We start from the raw sequence: 11,401 nt of genomic DNA on the forward strand, positions 1-11,401 counted from the left end.
CGATAAACAGCTGTCTCTGATTGGGAACCATATCAGGCCAACATAGAATTACAAAAACCCCTAGACCTAGAAAACCCTAGACAATACAAAAATCCGAGACAATTCAAAACTAACATACCCACCCTAGTCACACCCTGACCTAACCAAAATATAAAGAAAACAGAGATATCTCAGGTCAGGGCGTGACACTGAGCTCTATACCAAAAACTGTCCGACAGCTAGATACAGGATTCTTATAGGGTTAAAGTTCAATGTCTATTTTAACTGATTAATGCTTAATATATTACATAACGACAACTTACACTGCCATAAATGCAAGGACAGAATTTGTTTATGCCACACGATTTTAGACAAATCTGTCAAGACACCAACCATGATAAAGTGTTAAACACAGGTTTTACATCAACTTGTACATTTGATTGAATATAGCTATGATCCCCCTTACATCTTCATTTAATGACATACAGAAAATGGCAGATTACTATCAATGACGTATCAACAGATGTAACAAGTTGTCCAGTGTAGGAAATCACTGGTACCCTAGTTTACAGAAAGACTCACATACACACACACAAACATATTTGCAGACAGTCATCTTACAACCAGATCCACAGCAGAACACAACCATGCCAACAAAAGCTTGGAGTCAAAACAAGAGCAACAAAAGTTACATGTCGTTGATATTGAAATACATCTGGATGCATATAGCAATTATAGGATATTATGACTGTATTAAAAGAGTAGATTGAAATGTCTCTAAAAGTACACCAATATCATATATTATGTCTACGTAAAGACATAAAGGTCAGCAAAAAAACATGGAAATGCCCTTGAGAGGGAAAAATGCTGGGCTATCTGTTCACCCAATATGACTTTCTGTTTCTGGCAATGAGTAATGCTTTCTGACCACTTCTCAGCCGTTTGTAGCGTACCTACGCCCCCCTTTCCAGGGCCTGTCACTTTTTCCAGCAAGAAGAACTTGCTACGACATTGCCCTTCCACAATTAGCTCTGTCAGAGAGAGAGCGTGTGCGTGCGTGTGTTGCTCGTGCGTGTGTGTATGTAGGGGAATACCAATGTTATCAGACACTCCCTTCACAGAAAAAGATTTACCTCTCAGCACTTCCTTTTTTTATTTTTTTTTAGTGGAAACCAAACCAAAGAGTCCCCAACGAGGCTGTGAACAACAGATAAGCACTTCCCTTTCGCAGAGGGTGAATTTCTGGGGGGGGGGGGGGGGTGTTGTTTTTTCCTGTGGGTGTTACTGTACGGTTGGCGCCCAATCAAACCTGTTAAACTTGGGAGTCTACAAACTAGATCTCCATGATTAATTGAGTCAATATATGGATGACAGATGTCAATGTATTTTATTGTGTCTGTAGGCACTAAACATTAAGAAATGCTAATTTTAGGTCATGTTATTTCAACAACCACAGGTTAACAGACAATGACAGTGACATCCCTACTGATGGATGCATAACTACTATATGCATTTACAGTATGTAGCATTTATGAATATATTACACATAGTTCATGAATATGTTATGCGTTTCCAATCCAAAAAAAAGCATAACGTTTCCAGTCAATCCTTTTCCTCTTCAGCACCTGGCACTGAAAACTCCTGATCCAACATACACGCTCACCTCCTGCAACTCTCATGCAATCTATGAATAGAACTGCATTTTCCATTGCTGTTGACTCCTGTGGTGCCGCTTGAAACGCGCAAGCAGACTATGTGTGTGGAGAGGTGATGCCTAAGTGTTGGTCATCATTGCACACTGATTGCAACTCGTTACGGCATGATAGCAGTCAGTCCCGCTCTGCTCCATCTGTTGCAATGGAGACACTGTTATTGCCTGGCGTTGCATTTGACGGTGTACACTACAGTATGTACACGGCCCTGTCTGGGCAGTTGTGTCATCCCTAAGAGCTTATACACACACACACACACACACACACACACACACACACACACACACACACACACACACACACACACATACACAAGCCTTAACCGTGGCGCTCTGAGGTCAGAAAAAGGGCTCTAACATGAAGAAAAATCATTCCTGAGTGAAAAAGTTAACCTCAAGGTACAGTGATCAGACTGGTGTGTAGTACTGGTCTAAACAATGTTTCTCTCTTTCTCTTCCACTTTTTCCTCACTTTCTTTGCTTCCCATTCTCTCCCTCTCAGTCAGTCTCTCCTTTACTCACTTTCTGTGCCTCTACTTCTTTCTCAACCTGTGGCTTGTCTGCTTCTGTTTCTTTTTACTTTCTCTCTCTCTCTGCTCTCTCCTTTCTACCTGTCAATCATGCTCCTTGCCAATTTCTTAGCCCATCTACTCTCTCACTCACTTTTTTATTATGTCCCTAGCTACTTCTCATTCACACACTGTCTGACTCAATACCTGTCAATCTCTTGGTTTCTCTTTCACTTCTTATCAATGCTCGTCTTCCCTTTGAATCTTTCTCCTCTTCTTTACTCTTCCTCCCTTAACCTTTTTCTCTCAACCTTTCTTTATATCTACCTCTTGTTTTGTCTTCTCCACTCTTCCTCTGTCTCCCCCTGTCTCTCTAAATCTTCCTCTCTCTTGCCCACCCCCTCATGTGTTTCTGCCTGCCACTGTTCAGCAGGTGTCAGGTCTTGCACAACCTCCCCTGTGTGCTGTGTCTGTGTAGCTGTGCAGCCAGTGGAGCTGGAGCAGTATTTGCATGGCATTACCTCAATCCCGCTCCTCTGACACGTATCACATTCCTAGAAGAGGCTTGACTTTCAGCCACACAGACAGATTCACTAGCTCGTACCTGAAAGTGAAGGGGGCCAGCTTACGCAATGGCCCAGGGGATTGCTCAACCTCTCCCTCACCGCCAACAGGAACTGTGTCGACACACCAGGAGCGAAAACAAAAGTCAGCGCAAAGAAGTCACTATAGTAACTATCAACACATGCTACCAGCAATTAAATATTCAAAAATGTGGCCCTCCTCCTCTCTTCTCAAAACAAATCGTTGAGAGAGGTTGCTGCACTCCCAGATTAGCCCGAGGCATGTTACTGTAGTTAATTATATACAGGTTTCACTGTCTGTGCTCGTTTGTGGTGCATCTGTATGGAAAATCTGAGTGTGTGGTGTGAGAAATACTCATCATCACCATCATCATCTAGCCTCGTACAACCATCCTGATCTCACAGAATTTATGAGGCTAATTATCATCTCAGACAAGCAAACATTTCAGGAGAGTCACACTGAGTTATAAGAATACACCATATGACAGTGGTCTGAGGCAGAGGCCACCTTGAGGACACCCAAACCCATCTGATCCTACTCTGTTGTTAGAAGTATGACATTAACACAGTTACACACTGCCTCTTTGTTTAAACCCAGAAGTTCAGTGGAACTATGTTGAGACTGAGGTAATAGGGAGGTTGCTTTTTCCTCATAGCATGCTCTTTGAAATAGGGATGTTCCACAGAATTGATTCCTACCGCCGATTGCAAAAACGTCTACTTAATTTATCAGGAAGAAGGAAGGCTCATATTATCACAGGCTTTAACTCGTGACAGAAACCCTACCTTTCAGAATCCTACTTCTCCAGAGTTCTCACAAGACTCTGTGTCGTTTTCATTAAGTGCATGTGATTATGTCTGAATTGCATCATGCAGCGCTGTACACACTCTCCCCAGTGGGAGTTCGCAAGAAAAATAAAAACTATTTAAAGTTATTTTTATTCAACTGTCAAAAGTGAACAATGCCTGCAATTTGAACCAAACAGAGTGCCGATGGTAGAGGAAGATTATTTTGACCCTGGTGTATGACCCTCTATTGAATTGTCATGCCGACATGCGGCATTACAGAGTGTTTCATCAGAGTTCCAATCCCAAGCCTGCGTGCACTGAAATGGCTGCCACTACCCTAGCAGTCATCTGGGCAAGGGGAGTTAGGTGTTGTATTAGGAATGCGGGTGATATAAGCCTGAGGTAATAAGAAGAATGGGGTTGGGGTTATAAATGAATTCCTGTATAAATCTGCAGATTTACAGTTAATTCAGAAAGTATTCAGACCCCTTGACTTTTTCCACATTTTGATACGTTACAGCCTTATTCTAAAATGTATTAAATCAATGTTTTTTCTCATCAATCTACACACAATATACCATAATGATGAAGTGAAAACAGGTTTTTTGAACATTTTGCAAATTTATAAAAAATACAAAACACAAACACCCGATTTACATAAGTATTCAGACCCTTTGCTATGAGACTCGAAATTGAGCTCAGGTGCATCTTGTTTCCATTGATCATCCTTGAGATGTTTCTACAACTTGATTGGAGTCCACCTGTGGTAAATTCAATTGATTGGACATGATTTGGAAAGACACACACCTGTCTATATAAGGTCCCACAGTTGACAGTGCATTTCGGAGCAAAAACCAAGCCATGAGGTCGAAGGAGTTGTCCGTAGCACTCCGAGACAGGATTGTGTCGAGGCACAGATCTGAGGAAGGGTACCTAAAAATGTCTGCAGTGTTGAAGGTCCCCAAGAACACAATGATCTCCATCATTCTTAAATGGAAGAAGTTTGGAGCCATCAAGACTCTCCCTAGAGCTGGACTCCTGGCCAAACTGAGCATTCAGGGGTGAAGGGTCTTGGTCAGGGAACTTGATGGTCACTCTGACAGAGCTCCAGAGTTCCTCTGTGGAGATGAGAGAACATTCCAGAAGGACAACCATCTATGCAGCACTCCACCCACTAGGCCTTTATGGTAGAGTGGCCAGATGGAAGCCACTCCTCAGTAAAAGACATATGACAACCCGCTTGGAGTTTGCCAAAAGGCACCTAAAGACTCTCAGACCATGAGAAACAAGATTCTCTGGTCTGATGAAACCAAGATTGCACTTTTTGGCCTGAATGTTAAGCTTTTTGTAGTCCGTGATTGCCTGTAGACTCTGACACATAGGTCTCGTGTCTGAGCTGTCTCAATTGCGATTGAGATTTGAGAGTGAATTCTTCTGCCTGAATACCAAGCGTCACATCTGGAGGAAACCTGGCAACATCCCTACGGTGAAGCATGTTGGTGGCCGCATCATGCTGTGGGGATGTTTTTCAGCGGCAGAGACTGGGAGACTACTCAGGATCGAGGTAGAGATGAACGGAGCAAAGTACAAAGAAACCCTTGATGAAAACCTGCTCCATAGTGCTCAGGACCTCAGACTGGGGCGAAGGTTCACCTTCCAACAGGACAATGACTTTAAGCACACAGCCAAGACAACGCAGGAGTGACTTCGGGACAAGTCTCTAAATAGCCTTGAGTGGCCCAGCCAGAGTCCGGACTTGAACCCGATCGAACATCTCTGGAGAGACCTGAAAATAGTTGTACAGTGACGCTCCCCATCCAACCTGACAGAGCTTGAGCGGATCTGCAGAGACGAATGGGAAAAACTTCCCAAATACAGGTGTGTCAAGCTTATACCCAAGAAGACTCGAGGCTGTAATCGCTGCCAAAGTTGCTTCAACAAAGTACTGACTACTTAAGTAAATGTGATATTTCAGTTTTTTATCTTTAATAAACTTGCTAAATAAAAAAAAAAAATGTTTGCTTTGTTATTATGGGGTATTGTGTGTAGATTGATGAGGGAAAAAATACTATTTAATCAATTGTAGAATAAGTTTGTAACTTAAAATGTGGGGGGGGTCTGAAAACTTTACGAATGCACCGTATATGGGAACTACAGTACAGTGCTATTGCTATTTTATCAACTGTAATCTCGGAAGTATATCGTAACCTATTCATACTACTGCATTAATTAGTATCTAGTGTATATCAAATCCCCTCTATCAATCAATATTTAATTCTTGACTGGGTATGAATACTGTACAACCACGCTGACTAGTCCTCATTAAAGTTGCACACAGGATGAACTCCTTCAGTTCCAGGACATTTCTCATGTATCTGTCTGTACCCACCCAGCTATGCAAACGACGTGTTCACTTCCCTTTCCTTCCTGGTGTGCGACTCGGCTGCATGGGCGACAGGGAGACGGATGCTGTGGTGGCCGAGGGGAAAGCACTAGTACAAAGGAGGATATGAGGAAATCAATCAAAGCTCAGATAAAGCACAGACAGTCCCATCAGTTTCTTGCTCCTAGCAGGATGAAGCTCCCAACACTGAGATGAGTTGGCAACTGCTGATAAGAGTTATTTTCTAATGAACGGCAGTATTATTTTATCTACATTTGAATGACCTTGTCATGAGAGATATCAAATGGTATTTTCCCTGATCTCAATGTGCTGGACTCATATCAGTCTGTCAAATGTGTCAAGGTGCTAGTCAAGTCAAGTGTTTTTCGACATGGATTTCACAACCCTCCACATGCAGTTCTGGGGCCTGTTCTACCCGCAGCTGCATGGTCTAGGGGGTCTGGTTACTCACAGGAGTCATATGAGTGGGGAGCGGAAACGCTGGCTAAACCACAGACCTCAGCCCCACCACTTCACTACAGTAGTTTCACCCTTTCCTGCTGGAATGGGCCTTGTTGTTGCCAATGGACCTGTGTGGGACTTTGATGGGGGCTGAGATGGGAAATCCTCTCAGAGAATCCAATGGGAAGTGTCCCAGATAATTGCATCCTGATTCCTGACTACTGTCCCAGCCCTGTCTCCAGGGTCCTTAGTGAAATCCCTTGATCACAGAGAACTATTTTAGACTCCAAAACTTCAAAAAGCTGTCTGGTGGAGAATCAATCACATGGAACCCCTTTACATCTATATCTAGCTACCCACTGTCTTAGTTCATCAGAATGACAGAGATCAGTTCAGTCAAAATAGTCCCCTCTCTCCTAAATACAGCTTGGAAAGCAACTAAGATGTTACCTGTTAGTAACACATGTATAAGGGTGTGATAGAGAGGAGCCAGCAGAGGGCAAGGTACAAGGTGTAAAATGATCAGTAAAACTACAGAACAATCTACTTTAAAGCAACATTCTTATTGGGGAATCCCACAGGTTGTGACACGCCAAGCCAGTGAGAAAACACACAAACAGTCACTATGGAGTCAACACCAACCCCTACTACCCACACTAGAGACCGTGTAATCTGTACCACAGTCACAGAAAGACTGAGTCATTTATACCTTTGACAGCTGAACACATCAGTGAACTCAATAGCTCACTACTAGCCACTCAATATACAGTAGACTCTTCCAAACAGAAGGAAACCCCAGGTTAAGACTATTGAATCTGATTTTGATTGATGTCCATGTGGTGGACATATCAATCTGTCAATTGTGTCAAGGTGCTAGTCAAGCCAAGTGTCTCTGTATAGCCTTTCCTTCTTTTGCTTTAGCTTTCGACACGGATTGATTGCACATCCCTCATCCAATAAATAGATATTTTGGGAAATATAGTCTGACAAAACAAGCCTAAAAGGTGATACTGTGAGGAAGTTAAAGTGAGTGAGAGAGAGCAAATAAGACTCTGTTTTGATGATCAGACCTTCATTTTGGATGGGAAAACAGAGCTTAACAATACGCCAAGGAGAACCCTGCTGTTTTGGTCCATACTGTATGTATGTGTTAAGTGTAGCCAGACCAGACCAGGCTGTGCTCTGTCTCTGGGCATAGCCTGGCGTTAATGGCAGACCACCGTTGAGTCAGAGCACTTGGCCTCTGATTTCATCACATTTTGTTATGAAAGGCATGTGATTCAGAGAGAAAACGCAGCTGACTCGAAAAGGCCACTTTTGTGGCTGGGTGTGGAAATGCATCTGAAATGTCATTCTCAATATAGAGATAGATCCGTTGCACCAGCTAGCAGCGATGGAACGAGATGAAACACAGTGGCTTGGAGGCCTTTAAAAATCACATCTCTTTGCATCCCAAAATGGCACCCTGTTCTCTGGGGTCCTAGTCAGGAGTCATGCACTATATAGTGAATAGGATGCCAGCCCTAGTGGTTTACATCAAGCTTGGACTGAAGGCTACAGTGAGCCATGGCAACACTCAGCAACACATACAGCATTACTCTTTACAAATGTATAAATCCTTTTCCTAATTTGTTTTCCTTTTTACATGATAATTCCGCATTGGACACAAAATGAAGCATTTGGTTGACCCAAATCCTGCCAGCGAAAATCCCATGTTAATTTAGTGTTCTGTTGAAAATAGGAAATTGCTGTTGTGTCATGTGTAAATCTCTTGTGTATTTGTTTGTGGTTTGCCTTAATGGTAGAGACACACATACTGTAGACTATAGGGAAGAGAATGGGCTCATTGTGTGTGGCCTTGTCAGCAAAAAAACAAAATAAATTTCTCAGTATTTCACTGCATGCTCAACACAGGGTCTTAGTTATTAATTCTCTTTTGACCTGGGCATCCACTGGCTCTGTTCATGTAGACCCAGGCTCCTCAGCTTCTATGCCAGGTCGGTATGATTTCACTTAGCCCACATTATGATTTCATTACAGTCATAAGGCTCTCGTGAGATTGTATTGGTTGCCCTCGGCTACCGGCTCTGTTCACTTGTGAAAGGTCATTTCAGTTTCAGAGGCCCCATTCTATGTTTACACAAGACTCGAAGATATGTGTTTTACATGACTCACATAAACACTAAGGCAGGAGTTCATTGTGGAGACAGGCTTTTTTATTGTTTTGATAGAAAAGGGCACAAAACAGCTGAACTAACGTTAGGGAGGGGATCAAAGATAGATTGTCTGCACCTTTCCAGTGGCTAACATTAGGGAGGGGATCAAAGATAGATTGTCTGCACCTTTCCAGTGGCTAACGTTAGGCAATAGCCTACAGCAGGAGAATGAACTGGTTAAAACAGCTGTTCAATGTTCATAGATTTTTTTTCTTCATTTACCAAAATGTACCAAAATAAGTTACAATAGAAGAAAGTCTGTGTTAATTCGTCATTATTATTAACCAGAAAATATCCAGCTAACCCCCCCAAAAAACTTGCCAACTGTTTGGAGAGACTTTCGGTTTCCTTCATGGTCATCACTTCCGAATAATTATTGCATCGTTAGGGACGTGACTTATAATTGTGAAATCTTTCACAAGAACTGCTTAACTCAGCATTTTCCGCTTTGTTTCTGAGTTAAGTTATGCCACACATTTCATCTGAAATAAACAAATAAGGGGAATGAACAGGGAAGTCCCTAATAGGTTATTGGGTGTCATGCTATGCTATCAATGTGAGCGATTGAGTTGAACTTTTTTCCCCCTCAAGTCTATAATCATACACCACTTAAATTAGCATTCCCATCTTTCCTCCCAATCATTTCTTAAATATTTCATCATGTAGTACACACTCTATGGAGTGCATTCACAATCATTTAAACGCTAGATTCCTTAGTTGCTAAATCGATTTGTGGACTTATAAATGAATGATATATAGTGGGGTCCGAAAATGTCAACTTTGATAAAGATGTGCAATAATGACTGTATAAAATAACTAATTTAAATACTGTGTTACAGTGCCTAGTGAAAGTCTACACACCTCTTGGAGTATTCACATTTTGCTGCCTCAAAATTTAATCTAAAAAGGGAACAAATTATATTATTTTTCTACAGATCTACACAACCTACAACCTGCTTATAGAAATGTTCCTTATTAATCCAAAAATAAACAAAGATGTCTTGATTGCATGTCTTCACACCCCAGAGTTAATACTCGTTGGATGCACATTTGGCAGCCATTACAGCTGTGATCATTTAGAAAAAATATTATACAAACTTTTCACAACAACTTTTCCATTGTTTTTGTCACAATTGCTCAAGTTTAGGTACATTTAGTTTGGAATCATTGATGGACAGCAATACTCAAACCTTGTCTCTGATTTTCAAGCTAATTTAAGTCAGGACTGAGACTAGACCACTCAGGAACACGCAACACCTCTTGGAAAGCCATTCAGGTGGGTCTTTGGCATAAAAATGTGTGTAATTGTCTCTGAAAAATACAACTCTCTCCCAGGGTTAGGTTTTCAGAAGACTGAGGAGGCTGGTGCTTCCACCAAGTCTTTACTTACCTGATCCTCCTTGATATTTCATTCGGAGTAAAAAGCACGTATTCACCATCACATGTACTTGAAATGTTATTGTGAAATAAATGTATATGATAGATATTTATTAATGCTATTGAAATTGTGAAATTATTCCAATGCATCGAGTACCATTTACCTTTTTGATGAAATTGAGCACATTGATAGATATTAAGTCAACTTTGAATAAGACCGTAATTGAAACTGTACAGCCTACGGACTTTGTTTGATATCATTCTTCATTGGAGACTATCTGTGCTGGTGGACATCTGCAAATTGGTGCTGGCAGGCTTAAATAATAAATGAATGTCAAGTTGTTGTTATTTTTGTTTGCTGTCACAGTTTACTATGAGGTGTAAAAAAATTACCCCAAAAAATGTGTAACTAGTACTTAAGTCGTTTTCTGGCTGGATACTTTTTTACTCTCACAGTACTTGAGTAGTTTCTTTGGATAGCTACTTTTAATTTTACTTCAGTAAATTACAATCTAAGTAACAGTACTTTTACTTAAGTACAGATTTTCAGTACTCTACCCACCTCTGGTTAACCTTTTCAAAAATAACAGGTCAAGAGAAACATGACCACAGTATATAATTGATTGTGGATTAGCCAGAGGCGGCAGTGCCCTTAAACATTCCTCCTTCCGACCACACAGAAGCATTCAATTCGGTCAATACCCAGAACATCTATTAGCCAAAACTATACTGAACAAAAATATAAACGCAACACGCAACAATTTCAAAGATTTTACTGGGTTACATTTCATATAAGGAAAGCAGTCAATTGAAATCAATTCATTAGGCCCTAATCTATGGATTTCACATGACTGGGAATACAGATATGCATCTGTTGGTTACAGATACCTAAAAATATAAAAAAGTAGGGTCGTGGATCAGAAAACCAGTCAGTTTCTCATGTGACCACCATTTGCCTCATGAAGCACAATACAGTTCCTTTGCATAGAGTTGATCAGGCTGTTAATTGTGGCCTGTAGAATGTTGTCACCCTAATTTGCTGGATATTGGCGGGAACTGGAACATGCTGTCATACATGTAAAACCAAAGCATGCCAAACATGCTCAATTGGTGACATGTCTGATCAGTATGTAGGCCATGGAAGAACTGGGACATTTTCAGCTTCCAGGAATTGTGTACAGATCCTTGCGACATGGGGCCGTGCATTATCATGCTGAAACATGAGGTGATGGCGGCGGATGAATGGCACGACAATGGGCTTCAGGATCTCGTCACGGTATCTCTGTGCATTCAAATTGTCATCAATAAAATGCAATTGTCTTCATTGTCCGTAGAAATGCCTGCCCATACCATAACCCCACCATGGGGCACTCTGTTCATAACATTGACAT

The sequence above is a fragment of the Oncorhynchus mykiss genome, chromosome 17 (genome assembly GCF_013265735.2).
Source record: "Oncorhynchus mykiss isolate Arlee chromosome 17, USDA_OmykA_1.1, whole genome shotgun sequence".
Lineage (NCBI taxonomy): Eukaryota > Metazoa > Chordata > Actinopteri > Salmoniformes > Salmonidae > Oncorhynchus > Oncorhynchus mykiss.